The sequence below is a fragment of the Neolamprologus brichardi genome, chromosome 22 (genome assembly GCF_056152115.1).
Source record: "Neolamprologus brichardi isolate AB-2024 chromosome 22, ASM5615211v1, whole genome shotgun sequence".
In the NCBI taxonomy this organism is placed as follows: domain Eukaryota; kingdom Metazoa; phylum Chordata; class Actinopteri; order Cichliformes; family Cichlidae; genus Neolamprologus; species Neolamprologus brichardi.
In genome coordinates this window covers 22,355,609-22,375,092 of record NC_142124.1, presented here as the reverse complement: position 1 = coordinate 22,375,092, position 19,484 = coordinate 22,355,609, and the positions used below count along the sequence as shown (strand labels likewise).

At 42.0% G+C, this 19,484-nt stretch overlaps 1 protein-coding gene across 11 annotated transcripts in view; it reads right to left on the bottom strand.

Annotated features, from left to right (window-relative positions):
- Positions 1-17,272, bottom strand: part of adgrb2 (adhesion G protein-coupled receptor B2) — a 250,724-nt gene extending 233,452 nt beyond the window's left edge. For all 11 annotated transcript variants that reach the window (XM_087835579.1, XM_087835569.1, XM_087835574.1 and 8 more), the window contains exon 1: positions 16,395-17,272. The gene's annotated coding sequence lies outside the window, so the exon portion shown is untranslated. The remainder of the gene's footprint in view (positions 1-16,394) is intronic.
- Positions 17,273-19,484: the final 2,212 nt, after the last annotated feature.

The following is a 19,484-nucleotide window of genomic DNA, read 5'->3' as shown; positions in this document are numbered from 1 at the left end:
GCAGCTGTGTGCTCACATGCATGTGTCCTCTTTAAGCTAACGGGCCTTTAAAACTAATAGACACTTTTAGACAACTATGTATTCATTAACAGTTATTTTTAGCCAATTTAAACCTATTCAACCACACTCTAATTACTCGTACTACCTATTAAGCTAAATTTTCAACTCTTTCAAATTGACCAGTTATTCATTAAAAGTGCTAATTAAGGTTTATGGCCAACTTTCTAAAAAGAAGTCGAATTTCACTCTTTTTTTCTGTCCTTATTTTGACCAGATGGACTGTAAACCCATTCATCCACCTACGCATCAATCCATTCATCCATCCATTTTCTTCCATTTATCCAGTTCAGGGTTGCAGATGGCTACAGGGTGCCTGACTGAATACAGAATGAATAAAACAACGAGAAAAAAAGCAAAGATACTTTATTGTTCCCCAGTTGAAAATTACTTGTTTTTTGTTTTTCTTTTTTTAAGTCTTCAAATGGGAGTAAAGAAGGTTGAAGGCAGTGAGAGATAAAGAAAAAGAGCTGAAGAATGTGTGTGTTTGCAGGCACACAGGGGACTTTCAAAACCACACTCAAAAAATAGGATCTTCAAAGGTAGCCAGCTCATAACCAGAACAGCAGGTCTGTGAAAGGAAAATACTAAAAGACACACAAAAATAACATACCAGGTAAGAGAAAGAATGAAAACAAACCTCCAACACTGACTGTTTTCAAAAAGGGAACAAAACTTTTAAGTGAGTATAGAGTGTAGGCAGAGAATTCGGAGGCGACTGGCACGGGAAAGAATGATAGGAGTGGACAGCTATACACAGAGGTACATGTGTACAGGCAGACTAAGAGTCTTTAGATGTTGACAAAAGGGCAAACGTAAAGGCAGCACACATTCCCACATAAATACCGGGTTGACCTAATTGCTAAGTCATGAATAGATGACTGATTTTGAGCACAAATGTTCAGTCTGTTGTGACAGGATGTCTAAATATTAATGCAATATTGTTGTTTACTCATATTTTCCAAAAGCTGACAGGACCTGAGCCAAAGCAAAAGGACACAATAACACAATCCGTTGCCAAAAAACAGGACAACTATTATTTTTAGGTTTGCCCCATACCTTGTGCTGGCATGATAACAAACATCACCTAATAAAAGGTAATTATAATCATGTAGGTGTGTGGTATAAAGGACAGGTGGGAGTACAAAACAAGATTCTGCTCTTACAAAACATATATGAGCAGCGAATGGGAATGAGACGGCAACAGGAAAGCACAGAGAGGTGGGAATAGATTCTTGTGAGAAATATGGGCATCTGACAGACAAAACTGGTAGACGCAAACACTGGAAAATGGCTGACACACTGCTGATTGTTTACGGGCGTTACAAGATATCTCAATCTGTTCCTTTATTGGCCTCATGAGGTGTTAATGGGGGGAACACGGAAGGGAAGGCGAGACGGAGGAGTTACATTGCATCCCGGGTGAGTCCAATAAAGCTTGGGTTGGCTTCCAACCCTAACTCTAACACTGATGGATCTGCTAACACCTTACCGCGGTGCAGCATGGCCGAGCGATCTCACTGATCTTACTCTCTCCACCGCTAATCTATCCATCTCACACAGACAAGACAGACCCACTGGATGTATCGCCTTCCAATCATCCCATCACGGTTAACCGCAGTCAAAAACGAAAGGAAAGAATAGAAAAAGTGTTAGAGAGAGAAATAGGTATTGATTTGATCAGATATACTGCTGTGAGCAGGTTTGGCCATGCTCAGCAGCTTAGCACCCCGAAATAGAAGGCATGAAGGAGAGACTTGGTGTGGGTGGCCTGTTTAATAAGACAGCAATGAAGAGGGGAAGCAGCAGTCATGACTGCAGCAAACAGAGGGAAAATGTTGCACAACAGGCAGAATTTCTGAAAAGGGGGAACCTTTTCAGAAATGTGTGTGGCAGAATGCACATTGAAACAGACCATAAAGAAGCCAACAGTCTGACTCTATAATGCTTCATTTGAAAGTGAATGTGAAAGCAGGTGCGTATGAGATTAATGCTTCTGCTTGCCTCCAGATAGTCGTTCATACAAGTGTGACTAACATGGGAGTTTGTTTAAAACATGGCTGTGTGACTGCTTGGGTTTCTCGGGGTTACCTTGGTGAATATAGTGTGATTAGAAATGATGCAACAATAAAATACAGTGCGTGTGCGTGCATCCGTGTGTGCATGTGTGCAGAACTGTCTCCCTCTGGCAACGTGACAGGGATATGACTGGTTGTAATTGCCTGCTCCACTTGACTCAGCGAGGGGTTAATAATGCCAGTAGCCCCTTATTCCTACAGTCACCTTCCACTGTACCTCTCTGACAGTTGCTTTCACTCTGGCCAGAATAATCACGTATAGTAAATAAACAAATGTAGTTGCATCTATCTTTACTCATGTATCATGCACAGCATTGGAACACCCTATAGGTCTGCTGCTTTGCACGACTCGCCTCCAGAATCAGATCATTCGATACTTGGTACATTCTGCATATTATAAATAGCCCAGAAGGCTTAATGGCAGTGCTAGGCATTGGAATGACTTAAGATTTGATAGACGCAACAGTCCCATAAGCTACATTCCCATCATACCTTAAGCTCAATTGGATTTAAACCACATTTTACATCAGGGTTTAAGACATCATCAGCTGCTATAAATTACTAATCATACTACTGTTGAGAAGTATAATATGTGTCAGCTGGAACTACCAGACACTTATCACAGCTCAGATACTGAATGGCGTGATATTCATTTAGGAATGTAAAACAAGCATTCAGTATTCATTACAAAAGATTAACACTTTCAGGAAATACTTTGAGGCTCAACTCACTGATTTGAAAGCAAGAGTTCTGCTCTGCTTCCCAGGGAGGGGCACGAAAACCATCTCCATTAAAAGACCCTGTAGCCCCGTGTTCCCCAGCGAATGTAAGAGATTGGCAGCATCTAATTACATTCTGATGGGGTCTGTTCCTTTAAGGTACTAAGGTGCTATTCCATGAAGAGAGGCCTTCTGAGTCTCCCAGGTCTCCAACTTGCTACTTTTAGGATCACCGTTTAAATTGGGTCCTGGAAAAAGGTGCTGATGGTGTGTTGAGAGGAGATTGGGCTGCTATGATACTGGAACCGCAAGGGGAATTAAAACGCTGTCATGCCGCAAGCAATAAAACCTATCTAAGCATCACCTGGGATTTTCTTCTTCACTAGAGCATATATACACAAAGTTGCAAAGTACTATAATGTTCCTGTGGAGTGACCACCTGCAGATGTAATAAAAAGCTAAATATGTAACTTGGAAGAGCTTATATTTGAGAGATCATGCTGGTAAGTCGGCTGTATCCACGTACACAAATGAGGTTAAAGCATCTTACCTTCACGCTCAGGGTGCAAAATAGGCTCCTTACCACTCCATCATGCCTACTGTGTTTATGTCAAGCTTTTACAGTTATATTCTTTGTTTTAGGAGACATTGCACTTTCACCATCTTAAGGAATCGCTCACTTTTCCACAATGTGCGCCAGAGCTTTCTTGTCAATAAAACTACACGTCTCTGCAAAACCCAGACAGCGAGAAGAACAGCGTAACAACTCGGGGGCCCGTCTGGAGAAAGGTATAGCTTGAGAAATAATCTCGGATAATGGCATCTGCTGAGGTGGAACTGTAATTTTACGATTTCATGTGCCACAGTGTGTATGATTGCAGCTGTCACTGCTGAATAGAGAGCATGGGTGCTTGCGTGTGGCTATGCACACAGTGCAAGGCTTGACAGGAAAGTGTTAATTCAACAAAGAAGAATAAGATCCATTCTGAGAACAGGCATGCAGTTCTATTCCAGCAGAGTCAAGGTCCCAGTGTAATGTTTTCTTCTTTTTATTCATTTCATATATAAAGATACGGTTAACGTCAGTGAGAAAAATGTTACTTTAAAGGACGATGGCAGCCACACATATCTGACCATGACGTGGAGTGTACTATTGACAGTGTATGAATCACAAATACTAGCAATAATACATATAATACAAATTCTGTTGCCGATACAAATTTTGATGACGTTGAGTGTTAAGTAAGTCTTTTTAAAAATAGCTGTTAATAATTGCTGTATGTGTGGCGATGTTCAGGCAAAGCTTTGTTCAGATTGGCCCACTCGCTATGGAGGAGATACAGCTACAACCGTACTACTAAGATGTCCAAAGAGATCGTGATAAGATTACCTGTAGTAAAATTACTCTAAGTACAAGTGAAATATTTGGATTGTGGATATGAAAACAGGGCTCACACACAAGCAGCACAGAAAAACATCAAACTACCACCTTATGAAAGAGTTAGAAGTATATTTGATTAGCGAACCACTAGCATATTTTAGGATTTGTTTCCCAATGGCTGATACAACATCCCAATCCTTCACACACAGAAACCTTTTACCTCTAATTGTACCATCTGCCGTGTAAGACGTTTTATAATCCTGCGCTGGAGATAATGCATTACAAACAATCAGAGATAGAACAATCGCTCTGTGCATTTCTGAAATCCAGAAGAAGAAAAAACAGACAAAGAACTAAAGCTCCAGATATATGAAGCATCTGCAAGTACCTGAGGCAACTCATTATGACTTCGGCAGTGAACCAGAGAATTGCGCAGTATAGTCACATCCGTTACCAGTCACAACAATCATCATCTAGCCAACTGATATGTCACAAATCTTTAGCTTTACGCTTGGCCAACAAATAATTGTTTGTGGTTTTTTGCAGCTTCTGTTTGCTGCAAACCAAACCAACTCTATGTCAGCAGATCACACTTGTGGGAGTGGCTTTTTGGGGCTTCTACTGTCTGTGAACCACATGATCTACCAATAGCAATATCATACATTATATGGTTTAGTTTATAAGCTTGGCAAACTTGTTCACAATCATTTGATATATAGGTATATTTATATAGCTGTATGTTAATTCATAATGCCAATAATGATTAGCTAGAAACATAAAAGCTGCTCTGAATAATCAATATTTTTAACATAACCATTAGGCAAAGAATCAAAGAGTCAGCAGGTTTCCTTTGAGCAAGGTCAAAGGTATGTGGGAACTAGGGTGAACACAATAAGAAGGTTCAAAAGAAGCGTATGTCAAACCTGTGTGTGTATGCGTGTGCACTTTTTCCTGACACTGTGCTATGTACTCAGCATTTAGACAGTACAGATACATTGCTGATGAAGACCACACTATTGGGACATCATGGCAATGCCTGTACACACTGTGTGGGCGAGTAGGGTACTGCTTCATAGGAGCACAGTGGCCTCTCACACCAACCTTAATTGCACTGCTAGCCTCTGCAACACTCTCATTTCATCTACCTGTCTAATTGCTGTGAAGGTAGCGGGAGGGCCACGTGATGATGAGCCTGGTCACAATGTTTAGCGGGGAGACAATAAATTACACAATGCTTCTGTGAAGGGAACACAGTCTGGCTCCACGAGGGTTTGAATTTCTCTGCTGTGCTCAAATCAAAACACATGTATTCATTTTTAAAGCATTTCAAGCTGCATGTTGGCTCTTAAAACTAAAAGTGTCACTGAAAACAAGGAAACACTTGCTGTGTCCCAATTCAGGGTCTGCACGCTTGAGGTACGCATTTTAAGTGCGATTACGTCACCGCCACGCGACGACGGCTGTCCCAATTCGAAGTGTACTTCAAATGCATACTCCAAATGCGCCGTCGATTTCCCCAAATATCAAGCGTGGTCCGGTGCACGCTTCGTGGTCCCATATATCCCACAATTCATAGCGCGGCGGTGGGTGTGGATAATTTTGCCGCAAAATACGGCAGAAGGGAGCGGCCGAAGAGTGAACTGTCAAAAGTAAGTACTGAATATGACGTCACTTATTCATGTGCGAATGTTTAATAACGAAGAACATAAAAAAAACATTGCTGTTGGCCACATGTCTGCAAAGTTATGTAACATTAGTGATGTTTGTACTTTCAGCATCTACATTATTTATTCGACGTTATTTACTAACTAATCTTAAATGACTGTTCAGTACAGAAATGAAGCCCAACAATCATGTTTTACAGTCCTGTGGTCTCAGCCTCAGATACTCACCTAATCACAGTGATGTCATGACAAAAATGAATGACCAACAAAACATTTTTTTCTCCTTCATTTATGTCTCACAATCTCGCGTTTCTCGCGGTTAGTATCATGGTTGCTAGGCAACCTGAACAGCTCGACGAAGGCTAGACCATCCCATTTCACAAGCCTCTCACTTCCTCACTTCTCGTACTTATAGTACGCACCGTACGTAGTATGCGTAGTGCGCGTACTTCAAGCGTGCAGACCCTGAATTGGGACACAGCCACTGTAGTTAAAGACAGAAGTACGGTGGCCCTGAGAGGTCAAATGCACTACAACTTGAAAAGGTTAAACACCAGCAAACAGAAAAATGCTGCAGAAGCATACAAAACACAGCAGAGGTTGAATGATACACAATGAAAGTAGAAACAAAAAAAAACACAGAACTGTTTTTGGGTGGACAATGTTACAGCTGTGGAAGTGTCAGAAACCAAAATGTGCGAAAAAGTAGCATGAAGGCACACTTAAGAGACACTTAAAACAAGAAGAGGTTCATCAGTGTTGGGAGGAAGAAAAATATGCAGATAATGTGTCTTTTAAACACATGATTCATATAATACTGTAGACACATTTGCTGTTAGCTGTTTATTGTTAGCTTATCACTTCCACAGCTGTTCTGTTACGTTATTGCCCCTAAATTTTTTTTTTTTTTGTCTTTTTCTGTGTGCATGTGTGTTTTTTTTTTCTATATCTGTTGTGTTTTGTTCAACCTTTGTTGTGTTTTGTGCGCTATAGTAGAGATTTTCTATTTGCTGGTGTTTTCTTAAGTTGCAGTGCGTTTGACCTCTCCGAGCCACCGTACTGAAGTCTGTAATGAAAATTTCTCATATGCAGTTACGGATTGTATATTAAACAAAAATGTCACCCCAAATAGGGAAGGTAGTTCAGAATACCTTAAACCTTCATTCTTGTTAATGGCCAGCAGGAGGCGACTTGTTGCAGAAAATATTTTTTGGCGTATAAGGAGTAGAAAAAGAGCTTGCATCTTATTTGATGTAATACTTCAATCAAAATGTTCCTTGTTTGTTTATGATTTCAATGATCATTTTCAAGTATTTTTTAATAAACAGAGCAGTTTATTATAGATCGTGGTTCCATTTTGAGACGATAAAATAGAAAATGATGGTTTGAATACCTTGTGATTCAAGCTCCGAGTATGTGAAAACACATGACACATGTAAGATCATCTCGACTCATGTGGTTTTAGGGTGAAACAAAGACAAGATGATCAAAATGCTCAACTCAAAGTTTTTAAAGTGCAAGTGCATAAACTTGTAGCTATGGCCATCTTCCACATACAGCCTATGTTTTTTTCTGAGTACAAAGAGCAAAGAAGTACGCAGTGTGCTCGAAATATTTTGTATTCACTCCCTGCACAGCTGCTGCTTCCACTTATTCTCCACTCATCCTGGGAGAAAAAGTTGCTTCAGTTCTCACCAAGGCAAACAATGCCGCACTTCAGCTGTGTTATACAACACAAAGTGAAATTTAAAGGCAACACAAAAGCGCACAAAGTCAACAAACCTGAAACAAAGACCTGTCAACTCAGGGTGAACATGTTTTAACTTGAGCACAATTTTGTAGTCACCCCAAGCTGTAAAGTAGTATCTGACTCCACAAGATGAATGTGCAGAGACAGCGACAAAAGATGAGGGTCTGAAGGGAAATGAGAGAAACAACAGGAGCTCCTTGTAAAGCCTGGATTTAGTCAGTCTGAACTGTCACAAACAAGTGTCACAAACACAGTCACTTTCTGCTGTTTAAGCATCTGTACTGCCATTTTGGGACATGCACACTTGATGTAAGTGGCCAAAAGACAAAGCAAATCACAAGAACAACCAAATGCGCTTAGAAAGCCACAGCCTCCCCAAAAGGTACTCCACTGCACAAAATCACATCACCCCACTCACTGCCACTCTGCACCACTTATATAACCCGTAAGACCTCTATATGAGTCCGAGATTGAAATTCTGGTGAAGTAGATGAAAACTGGCAGGAGCTATTACATATATTCTGTGTAACGTCACCTCAAGCAGGTCTCTTATCACTTGGAATATACCAATGGAATGCACTGGGGGCATGACTGGAGTCCGCCACATCTAGAATTGGGGAGAGGTGAATACAGACTCAAAAGCGGTCAAAAATAGAAAAGCGATCTGGTCGTAAAGAATATTTTTCTGTGAAATATAAAAATCTGCTTATTAGTCCAATTGATGTTAATGCCTTCCAAATAAAAACTGGCAAACCTAACATCCCATTATATAAGATGAGAAGATTTTGGAAACTTTGAGTGCTTTGAGCTCTGAGCTTTGAGGCTACGAGTGCAAACAATTTACTTTTAAGTTAAAGGCAGTTTTTAAAAAAAAAACCCCTCAAAGTAATGAAATATCTAAAATTTAATTAGACAGAGTAAATTTATGACGGAGACTATAAATCTATGTGCAACAAGTAGAAGAATATTTTAGACTTTGCACGGTATAATAACAGCGTGGACTTAAAATAAGGCTGGTGTTTCTGTGTATGTTACATCGGTGATGACAGTTTAGATTTAGGTGTTATATTTTTCACAAGATTCTACCACTTGCAACTCAGTTTTTTTTTTCTTTAATGACTTATATAAATACTTATGCTCTGTCATATGTCTTAGATACATGCATTGGCTGCCCTCCAGCATCAGGCGTAGAGGCAGAGAGATAGGAACGACAAAGTCTGGTTCTGGAGGTTGGAAAGCGCTGAATCGGCTAGAAGACCGTGGTTCAAGTTTTGTTCAGCTTTGTGTTTCCACCCTTGCCCTGTTTTGTCTTCACTTGCTTTGTACTTTAGCAGTTGCTTGCTGGGTAAGGTACCAAAAGCTGTTTGGTTAGGTTTAGATTAAGTTGCTCATTCACAGTAACCTCACGCATAAACCCCCCTCAACACAAAACAAAAGCAAAACAAAGTTGAATGCATTTATATGTGGCACCAGGGGGAGATCTTTTCAGTCATCCATTTGTGATAAGATGGAAGTAAAAGACCGATCTCACCATTATCATACACCTGATGCATCACATCACCAACACCACAGGACACCTTGTGCATATCTTTTAGATCATAGCAGAATTAGTTCTCTCCCTCTCTCTCTCTCGCTTAATCATGCCTCTATCTTTGCATTGCAAACTCACAAAGAGACGCACTATCACCCTCGATTAGGCTCCGTTTTAACATTTTAACATATACGGAAAACAAGATGACGGGTCCATACCACTGGGATTCGGCTAATCATCTCCATGGCAACTCTGCCCTGTCAATGCACACACCTGTCACAGCGTGAGTCTATCCAGCTTGCCGCTGGGCTGGAATTCCACCTGTCCACTTTGCTTCCTCCAAAAATGCACAAGCTGCAGCTTTGACGAGCCACTGGACCTGAGGAGGTGCTCTGTGCACTCACACAGACGCACACATGCGCACTGACATGTCTCACGCATAATCACACATGTAGCAAACGGCCCTTGCACAGGACTAATGAAACATGAAAAGTGGCAACATATAAAATCACAGCGTGTTAGCGCTGAATGTCTGTCAGATTTTTTTTTTCTCAGCAGGAGCAAATTAAAAAAAAGTATTTTATAAGATATGACTATTCAGATAAGAGATTTCAATCACCATTTTTTTGGAACAGCAGTTCTCAAATCTGTGGCTGGAGAACCTTACAGGAAAAAAAGATTCAAAGACCTGCTCAAAAATATGTCCACTAAAGCTTTTTAGTCTAGTTATTTCAGAACTTTCATGAAAACAGAAACACATTTAAATTTTAATTTTGTTAAAAGTGACATACATTTAAATTGACTTTGACTTTACAGATACTATATGTGAACTTAGTTTAACAGCATTAATGCATTGACTGGATTTGTTTGCTAGCACCTGAGGACAAATTTTGGTCCCTAGTTGCAACATAATGAGGCCCTATGAGGATCCCCAGATCTCACTTCAAGAACCATTTCTTTGAGCTACTAAGAGGTAGGAAATATAGGAAGCATTCTTTGCATCAAGAAATTCTGTACAAATCAACACCTTGACACAAATATATTGATTGTATGGCTGTGGCTCCAGAGGTAGAGCCGGTTGGCACACATTAACACATCAGATCCCACAATACCAAGACTCTTTTCTTCTGCTCCGGCAGAGCAAAGCAGAGCATTCGACTTGTTGGCTTGCAAACACAAAGTATCCTCCCCTGTATAGAGCAGGAACGGAGGGGGGGATGGGTGCAACAGAGAGCCACTCTGCTGATGATGAGGCCAATGTGCTGGGGCAGAGGAGTCTGCGCCCTCTGAACGCTGAGTTACGCAGTGGAACTAGACCCCCTCTGTGTGTGAGCTGCAAAGGGCAGCCACTTTGTGTGTGTGTGTACATTTCTTTGAAAAATGGTGACTTAGACATTTCACATTACATAATACAGGCAAGTAAAAGGTTAAAAGAAGGTGTTTTGAAGTGTCTGCATGGTAATGTTGCAAAGACAAGGAGAGGGAGACAAATGGAGGGCTGTAACAGGGTTGCAGAGGTGGGTCGGGGATGGAAAAAAAATATGAGATTTGTGATGTATGATGCTGAGTAAAAGCAATCATGAACTTAAGAAAATCCTTGCGGGCCCTCCTGTAAAGCGCTATAAAACTGCAGCTTTAGATGCTCTGAATCAATACGATCTGCCAGCTCTTGCTCTTTCTCCATCCCAAGGGCCACACATTATGAAAAAAACATTACATAAAAAGGCAAATATTACTGTTGGGAAGCAGTTAGTCACAAACACACAGCTTAATGAGCACCAAGTAAGAACCTCAAATTGCACAGTCACTGCCCTGCAAAGATTCCTTTTTCATCTTTGCACAAAGAATTACTAACACGGAATCTCAGCAAATTAACTGTTCTCTGCGGTCGTATTGTGGCAGTTTCTTATCCCTTGTGCGATCAATATTAATCAGAGATGTGAATTATCTCAGCGATTCAAGGCAATTAATTTGTTTTTTTTTTTACACACACACCCCCACCCCCCCAACCCAAACCTACCTATCTGTTCCCAAGGAGGCCCATCCTTTAGCTTTTCCCTGCCAAAAGGCTTAATTAATTGTACGTAAGTGAGTCTATAGGGCCTGTTTTTTTCTTTTCTTTTTGGCTTCCTGTTGATTTTCCTTTAGCTTTAGCCTCGCCCGAGCCCAGTCATGCTTATAGAGGCGCCCCAAACCAAAATGGTACTCACTACAAATATTGACACAGTCACCCAGGGGCTGCGCCAAACGAATGCTGCCCCAGTGACAGAGGCATCTGTGACTCCAAATGGAGCATGGCAGAGCACTCGAAGTAGGAGTGTACGATGTGTGACGTGGAGGAGAAGGACGAGGAGGCAAAGAAAGCAGATGCAGACTGCTTCATCTCCTCCCCCCCCCCCAGTTCTTCCTGAGCAACTTACTCTGGTTATCTCTCCGACCGACTCTTGAGCCCATTCTATACATTTTATGATTATTTCTTGGGTTTTTTCTCCTCATTAGCCCTTTCTCTCTTGCTGAGCAATGGCCTGAGCTGATGATGACTGATTTGCAGGGAGCTGACAGCGGTTTCTACATAGCACGATTAAAAAAAGTCTTCAGCCTGGATATTGGTGCGTTACTTAACAAGTGAATATGACCGTACTGCTATAGAATTTTGAAGCTGGGCGCAGCTGTCCTCTTCTATCAATCCCAGCCTAACTGTACAGATCCAGAGAGGTAATAAGGACCCCGGTAGTATTTCAATTAGAGAAACGGTACAATGGATGGATGGGGCTAGAACATAAGGAGGAATGGTGGAAGGAGGAGAACAGAACAGGAAGCTCGTTAGGGAAAGGCCGGCGAAGGAGAGGGAACGTGTGTTTGTGTATGTAAGGGGGGTGTCAGAGGAACAATGGCTCAGCCAGGGTGCAGTGATCCAGGAAAGATCAAGCTGTCGTGTGGCCCCCTAGTCCATATGTACTATTTAAACAGCATGCACACACAGCTTGACGTGCCACCATCAGTTTTCGTACTGTGTGTGTGTTTGTTGGTTTTGATGTATGCTCTTGAACGCTTGCCTTTTCCGAGTCGCTTGAGCAAAAGTGAGACGTGAAACGCGGAGACAGATAGGTGAGAGAGAGGTTACAGTGTGCAGTGACTGTGTGTGCGTGTGAGAAAATGAGGGGGGTGGCAGGTGGGTTGGGGTGAGGTGGGGGGGTGGATTTAGTGCTGCCAGCGTTAGTGCATGACATGTGGGTGGATATTGAAGATGTTATTAGTATCACATTTGCAGGTCTTATAAAACTGCCACAGAGCTGGGTGGTTTTCATACGTCTTCAGCTGATATGTGTCGCGCTGTCATTTGTGTTGCCTTTCCAGCAGCTGCTGGGTTGATCATTCAGTGATGGCGCGGTAATTACTTGCCGTCTCGTTTCTCTGTTCTGCTTAACCTCCCTGTTGCACTTCGGTCAAAATTGGCCGTTTCATAACTTTATTTTCCTATAAAGAGCGGTTCTTCTTTGTTGCTTGCCCATAAGGCTTTAAAGGCACCCTCCACAGGTAATTGCCAAGGATGTAAAGCTAATGATTTCTCACTAATATTAACTACAAGGCTTTACATTATTTACATTCCTTTTTCGAGTGAGAAGTCTTCTGCAGTCACACTCTTAATCTCGCAACAAGTGATTATTTCTCAGATTCCCCATTTCTGTCCTCCCGGGAACCAATTTACACCTTGCTTGAGCTAAAATTTGCAAGCATGCTGCACTGCTGTTGTGAATGAAACACTTGATCTCATTTCGGATCCGGGCACGAATGGGAAAATCCAGCCTGGATGATGCTCTGCATAAGGAGGCTCTTCCTGAAAGAGCTAGAGGATACTCTGGAGATTATCATGGGCAGCAGCCTTGACCAGTCTGGCAAGGGACGGAGAAACTCGCTGTAGACGCTGCTTGTGGAGCAACACAACTCAAAAACATTAGAAAACACAGTGAGATGCCAGTTCTGTGCTCAAAGAGATGCTGAACCAGTCATGAAAAGGTTCTGCACATTGCATACACTGCACATCATGGCTATTGCATAACTTCCATAACTAAACTCAATATTTTAGATGGGAAAAACTCATGCACTTGTATGATAAATTACACACTGAATTCTAAATGATCACAAAGGTTGTGCTGATGTAAAGAATATGTTTTGATTCCAAGGAAACTAAGATACTGGTATGATTGAATATAAAACTCTTTCATGGCCGAATACTTTAAAGTTCAATATATACCTCAGACATTTACTCTAAGTAACAATTTCTCAGTCTTATTTCTGCTGCTCTCTAAATGTATTTTATCAGTCACCACTGTGGTAAGTGGGTTGGCTTTACTTTTATTTGAGCAGGATTAAAGTTATGCCTCCTCCCAGCCCAGAGAGTTGCCAGCTCACTTTAATGTTTTTTTTTTTTTTTTTTTTGTTTCTTTGGGGGTGGGGGTGGGGTTGTCATTATTGTTGTTGTGGTGGTGCTCACACTAATGCAAAGATTACAATGAAAACAGCAACATCTGCTTCCAGAAGTTTAATCCCTCTGGATAATCCAAAGAATATCTTGTTTTATAGTTTCAATCGAAAGTAAATGGTAAATGGCCTGTATGTGTATAGCGCTTTACTTAGTCCCTGTGGACCCCAAAGCGCTTTACACTACATTCAGTCATCCACCCATTCACACCCACATTCACACACTGGTGATGGCAACCTACATTGTAGCCACAGCCGCCCTGGGGTGCACTGACAGAGGCGAGGCTGCCGGACACTGACGCCACCGGGCCCTCTGACCACCACCAGTAGGCAACGGGTGAAGTGTCTTGCCCAAGGACACAACGACCGAGACTGTCAGAGCCAGGGCTCGAACCGGCAACCTTCCGATTACAAGACGAACTGCCAACTCTTTTGCCACGAAAAATAGAGCTCCCAATGAAAAATGTTAAATTGGAAATTGGGGCAAGTTATGATTTTTTTTTTTAATTCAGCTTCAGAGGCTGGGACTGTTATGAACATCTTCTATCAGCCGTTTATTCACTTAATCCAGATTACCATACAGTAGGACTCTTGGAAACTACTCATTTGGAAATTTTATGGTGCTCAGTGTAAAAAAAAAGAACAAATTTAATAAATGTAAGCAGGTTTAGAAGGTTTGGTTTTGCTATCCTCCTTCTGTCCTCTAACCAGCTGGGGTTTAAAAAAAAGGATGGGCATCAACCATGATTTGTGAGTTGCTCATCTGGGTTAAAAGCAGCCCTACTACTGCCATTGGTGACAACATCAGCCATAAGCAACTGTAGCAGTAAAAAAAAAAGCACTGACTTTAAATTAAACAAGAAGCTAGTTTGTGCTTATTTACTGCTCTCTACTTACAGGGTGGAAGCAGAGCAGCAGCATACACGTTTCTTCAAATGAAGATCCAGTATCCCCTACTGTAAAGTTTTAGAGTGATTCCCTGCACTAACAAATCCATTACATGATTACCAAGCTCCCATAGCAGAAAGACAGAGATACTGCTGGCTATGTCTGACCTGTTAATCCAGATTCTTAATGATGCCAAGAACCAAAGAGACATGAATCATTGTCGCTGTTAAGTAGCATGTACCAGTTCACCCACCGGCTGCCGTAGCAAGAGTTTGTCTTGGCTCAGTGGGGTAAAAAGTAAAAAACAAAACAAAACACAACAAAAAACAATGGAGGGAATTGTTTAACACGGCGCACAGATGGCGACTTGGGAAAGCAAAACAATCGAGATCGCCGCTGACACGTGTGCTACAATGGCAGGAAATGCGGGGTTTGAGGTGGAGAGCGAAGAGAGCGCTCACAATGCATGCTCAACAGATGGGTAGAAAATAAGAGAGACGGGAGCAGAGCTCGGAGGCTCCTCCGCGCTCCCGTTGTCGCGTCCCGTTTGTCATCCCCGCTCACCGTCACCGGAGCCACCTGCTCACTACAGAAGTGGGAGGGGAGGGGGGGGGGGCATCTGTGGGGCCGTTTTCTCCGACTAAACCCTGGCACACTTATTTCACTGAAAACAGCACCGACTTAGACCGAGAGAGGCACTGCGGCAGTCGCACGGCACAGTGAAAGAGGTGCTCACGAATGCGTTTTTCACCCACCCCATCAAATAATCAGACCCAGGAGTTTCATCAAGCAAGCGTTCAAAGGGCTTTCTGTTGCGTGCTGTGATGCCAGTACGGATGTTAGTCAAGAAGCCCCCCCCCCCCCTCGGTTATTCAATCCCCAGTGCACGATCAGTGGCGTCTTTAGTACATCCTGGCTCTTTAACATTCAATCGGAGAAGGCACCCACTCACCCAGGCGCAGAGCGCTCGCTGGGGGGTGGTGGTGGAAGGGGCTCGGCATCAGTACCTCGATCATAAAGATATAGATGCTGAGACCGGCCGACGATCGTTGCAAGCATCCCTAAACCCTTCGTGGAAACGTCGAGGAGAAATCCACACGTGGGAAGAGGTCTGGTGTGTGGAGCTTTATCTAAATTAAGAATGACATCGTGCCCCCCCCCCCCCCCCCACACACACACACACACGCACACACACACACATAAAAAGAAACAGCTTCTTTCTTTTGTTGAGGTGTTGAATGCAGGGTTGTGCTGATGAGAATGCATCAATAAAGCGAGAGGCGAACCAGTGTGTTGGAAGCTGGAATTAAAATTGTCTGTGCGGGGTACGTGCCCACGGTGCTCTCTGTGCAAGTGTGTGTTTCTTTCGGCCACTGCGGAAAGTTACAGGTCTGACAGCGGGTTTTAAAGACAGACTTACAGTTCTCAGCGTCTCCCACTGAGGGATTCGGCATTCAGGGAGGATTGTGCTTTCAAGCAGAGTTCTAATAATGGTATCTAACTCAACGGCTCAGGCGTGTTTGGGGATTTTTTTTTCCTACTGTGACCGCTACTTTCGCTCAGGTCCACGGATCACATACCCTCCTCCTTCTCACCCCCCACCCAACACGGATAACTATCCATACAGCTCAGTCTTGTGAAACTGCCCCGGACGGGCGAAAAATAACTGTACTGCAGCCTGAACATTAGACTATATGCGTCATTAAAATCGGACTTCCACACAGCATGGATGACATGAATGAAATAAATAGACAAACCGGCAGTGTGGATGGCGCAAAGAAACAGTCCCCCCCCCCCTTTTTTTTTTCAAAAAAGCTTTGAGTTGTGTGGGTAAAGCACGTTACCTGATCGCTGTCAGCAGCAGTTATTTGATGCGACGGCTATTCCCCGATCGGTTCCGCTGATACAAATTAAGTTTCCCATCCATGGCACGTCTCAGACTGAGAGGGGATACTATCATTCATTCACCCTCGCAGCCGCGCGGAATCTTCTTCCAACAAATGTTCTCCGCGAGGCATCCCACTTTGGCGTGTCCGAATCAAACCCAGAAACAATAAGTGTGGAAAACAAATCAATGATTCGATCTATTAAAAAGAAAGAAGAATAGCTACGGACATGAAATAATAATGATCAATTTGAAAGAAAAAGCATCCACAGATCAAATGAAAGAACAGAACAGAAAAACGCAAAAATAATAATGTGATGGTGAAATGAAAGAAGAAGGACTTCGTTATTGTAGGTGTCCAGTTTTGTTAGAAAATTTAAAATAATAATAATAGTAGTATTAAAAAGATAAATAAATCCACGTCATATAATCTCCATGGTTTTACGCGTATATTCCAAAGCAGTGTGGGGACGCGCTCACAGTTAACAGCGCCGCAATAGCAGGGGCAGAGTGGGATAGCGGCTTTATTTTCAACTGATGCTCGGTACTCCAAGTCCAAGGAAGCTCTTCTTTTGGTTGAAGCTGGGAGAGCGAGTAGGGGCAAAAACAAGAGAGGGGCGGGGGGGAGAAATGGAAAATTAAAAAAAAACCAAAACAAAACACAATTTTTACTCCTTTAACTGCCTCTATTCTCTCCTCTTCTCCGTCACGGAGTAAAGCGTGTCTGCGAGTCTTGCCTGCTCTGGCATTTAGGATGGGTATCCACAGGCAGCGGCTCACAGTCGGGCATCTGGCTCCCCTGCAGTCGCTTCACAAGCGGAGGACAGAGATGCGCGCCCTCGCTGCCCTCCGCCGGGGATCCGAAGCGCGTTCACGGCGGAACACCCCCGCCCCCCCTTCTCTCTCCCCTCCTTCCTGCTCGTCCTAGCCTCAGTAGCGTCACCCGTAATGACGTCAGCACGCGCAGTTTCCAAATACAGCAAGTGCACGAGCCCAGATTTATTCAAATTCACAGTTTTTTTTAAAAGGATAATTCTGCATATTTATAAAGCTGAGACAATTCTCTGGCTTGTAACAGTTATTTTTCACTGATATTTCTGCAACATCTCCCACGTGATCAGGAACAAACAAACAAACAAAAAACAGTCAGAGATGATCAGTTAACAGTTATTTCTCCCAAATTTGCTCTGCACTTGCAGCTTTTACTGCAAAACCACACACTGCACAGCTAAGTCCACATGCAACACCCTTGTTACCGCTTCATGCCTTCTGTTTCACATGTTGTAAAACACTGAATAGATTTAGCACTATTACTTTTTTGTTTTTAACCAGTCTTGCAATACTGGAACTAAAAGGCTATCACATAAACCACAGAAAAACACACTCTTTTAATATTTCCATTTTGTGTTGTTTGCTGTTTTGTGGTTTTGTGTATAGAAGTGTCCTCTTCAGTTTGCATGATGTGATTAGAGGCTGGGGGGATAAAAGGGATGAAAAGTGCTGTTTGGACAACTTGGTTTTGGAGGAAAGGCCGTTGGGGTGCAGCTTCACTTGCAGACAGATATAGTTATGCAGTTTGGCCATATTTGAATGATTGAATCGGTTATAATGCAACCAAGCCAAAAACAGTCCAACCTTTCATGAATCCTTTTTTTCCACTTTTATTTTATGTAACAGTCAATATCAAGGTGTGACATCTGTGGACAAACAGAGAGAAGGTCAGGAGTAATAACGAACCAACCGCTTTACTTTCACAGCTCGGGTCTGAAAATTGCTCACCACTGGGCCCGTTTGAACGGAGCTGCAAATGACAGGGAGAAAAATAAAAGCTATCACAAAACTATGTCTAGCAGATTACAGCATGTCAGAGCCTGAATATTTACCACAAATTGTTCAGCTGCTACAAGTTCATAGATTTGCCTTTAGAGTAATGCTCCGTTTTCTCTGCTCATCCACCTTTTTGTGACACAGTGGGCGGTCGGGTTTCTAGAACAAATTTTCCTTTGGAAATTTGGCACTCACTTGCCACAAGACTTGGGGCATTACGTCAGATTCCTGAATTGCATTACGCAGATTTATTTTTAATTGGGAAATAATGATTTTTTTGTGGTGACACTAATATCGCGCTATTAAAAATGAAATGAGTCTGTATTCATTAAATGTGAGGACAGAATGCATGTGTCTGTATTTAGCAGCTTTATCAAAGGAAAACTAGGGGGGGTTATGTCTGGATGTACAAGTGTAAACTGATCTGTTAGGGTTAGGATCTCAGTGCTAAATTCCTCCACTCTCAGAGCTCTTATGCTTTCTATGAACATTTTTTGCTTACCCCCCTTTTTTGCCTGATAGGATTCCGCCGAGAATTAAATTTATGGGCTCTTGAATTGGATCAAATGAAAGCACAAAGGAGATCAAACGACGGCACTGCCTGTGACTGATATAATCATTCTTCATTTATTAGAATTACAGAATGCCATCATAACTAATTCTGCAGCTGTGTATGCATATATATATACACTACTTAACTATTAGGGGTGGGGGAAAAAATCGATACTGTGTAGTATCGTGATATTTTGTTTGCTAATAATGTATCGATACAGGGACAGCAGAAATCGATATTTTGTTACAAAAAAAGTTTTTGTGGACTCTGACTTCAGAGCATGTTGATTAGCTTCTTTTTCTGAGCAAGAATCCTGACATTCCTTCACTGTCCAAATGTGTTTAACTTTTTTTTTGGCAAGAATAAACATGACAGTTTACTTATTTTAATTTAAGACATGTTTTATTTTAATTAAGTTTAAAACTTTTTTATTTAATGTAAAATTATATTTGGTTTTAATTTACTTTCAAATTCTTCAGTTGCTGAAGGGGCTGTATAGTTTTCATAAATTGCATAGTTCAGAATAGCTATAATTGTACCAGATGGTTGCATTCAGTTAAGTTGGACTAGACTGTAATACAAACCGTTCAAGTTTGTCAACAATAAAACTGACTGAAATGAGAGAAAGACTGAGTGTGAGACTTTTATATTAGATAAAATGAATATTGA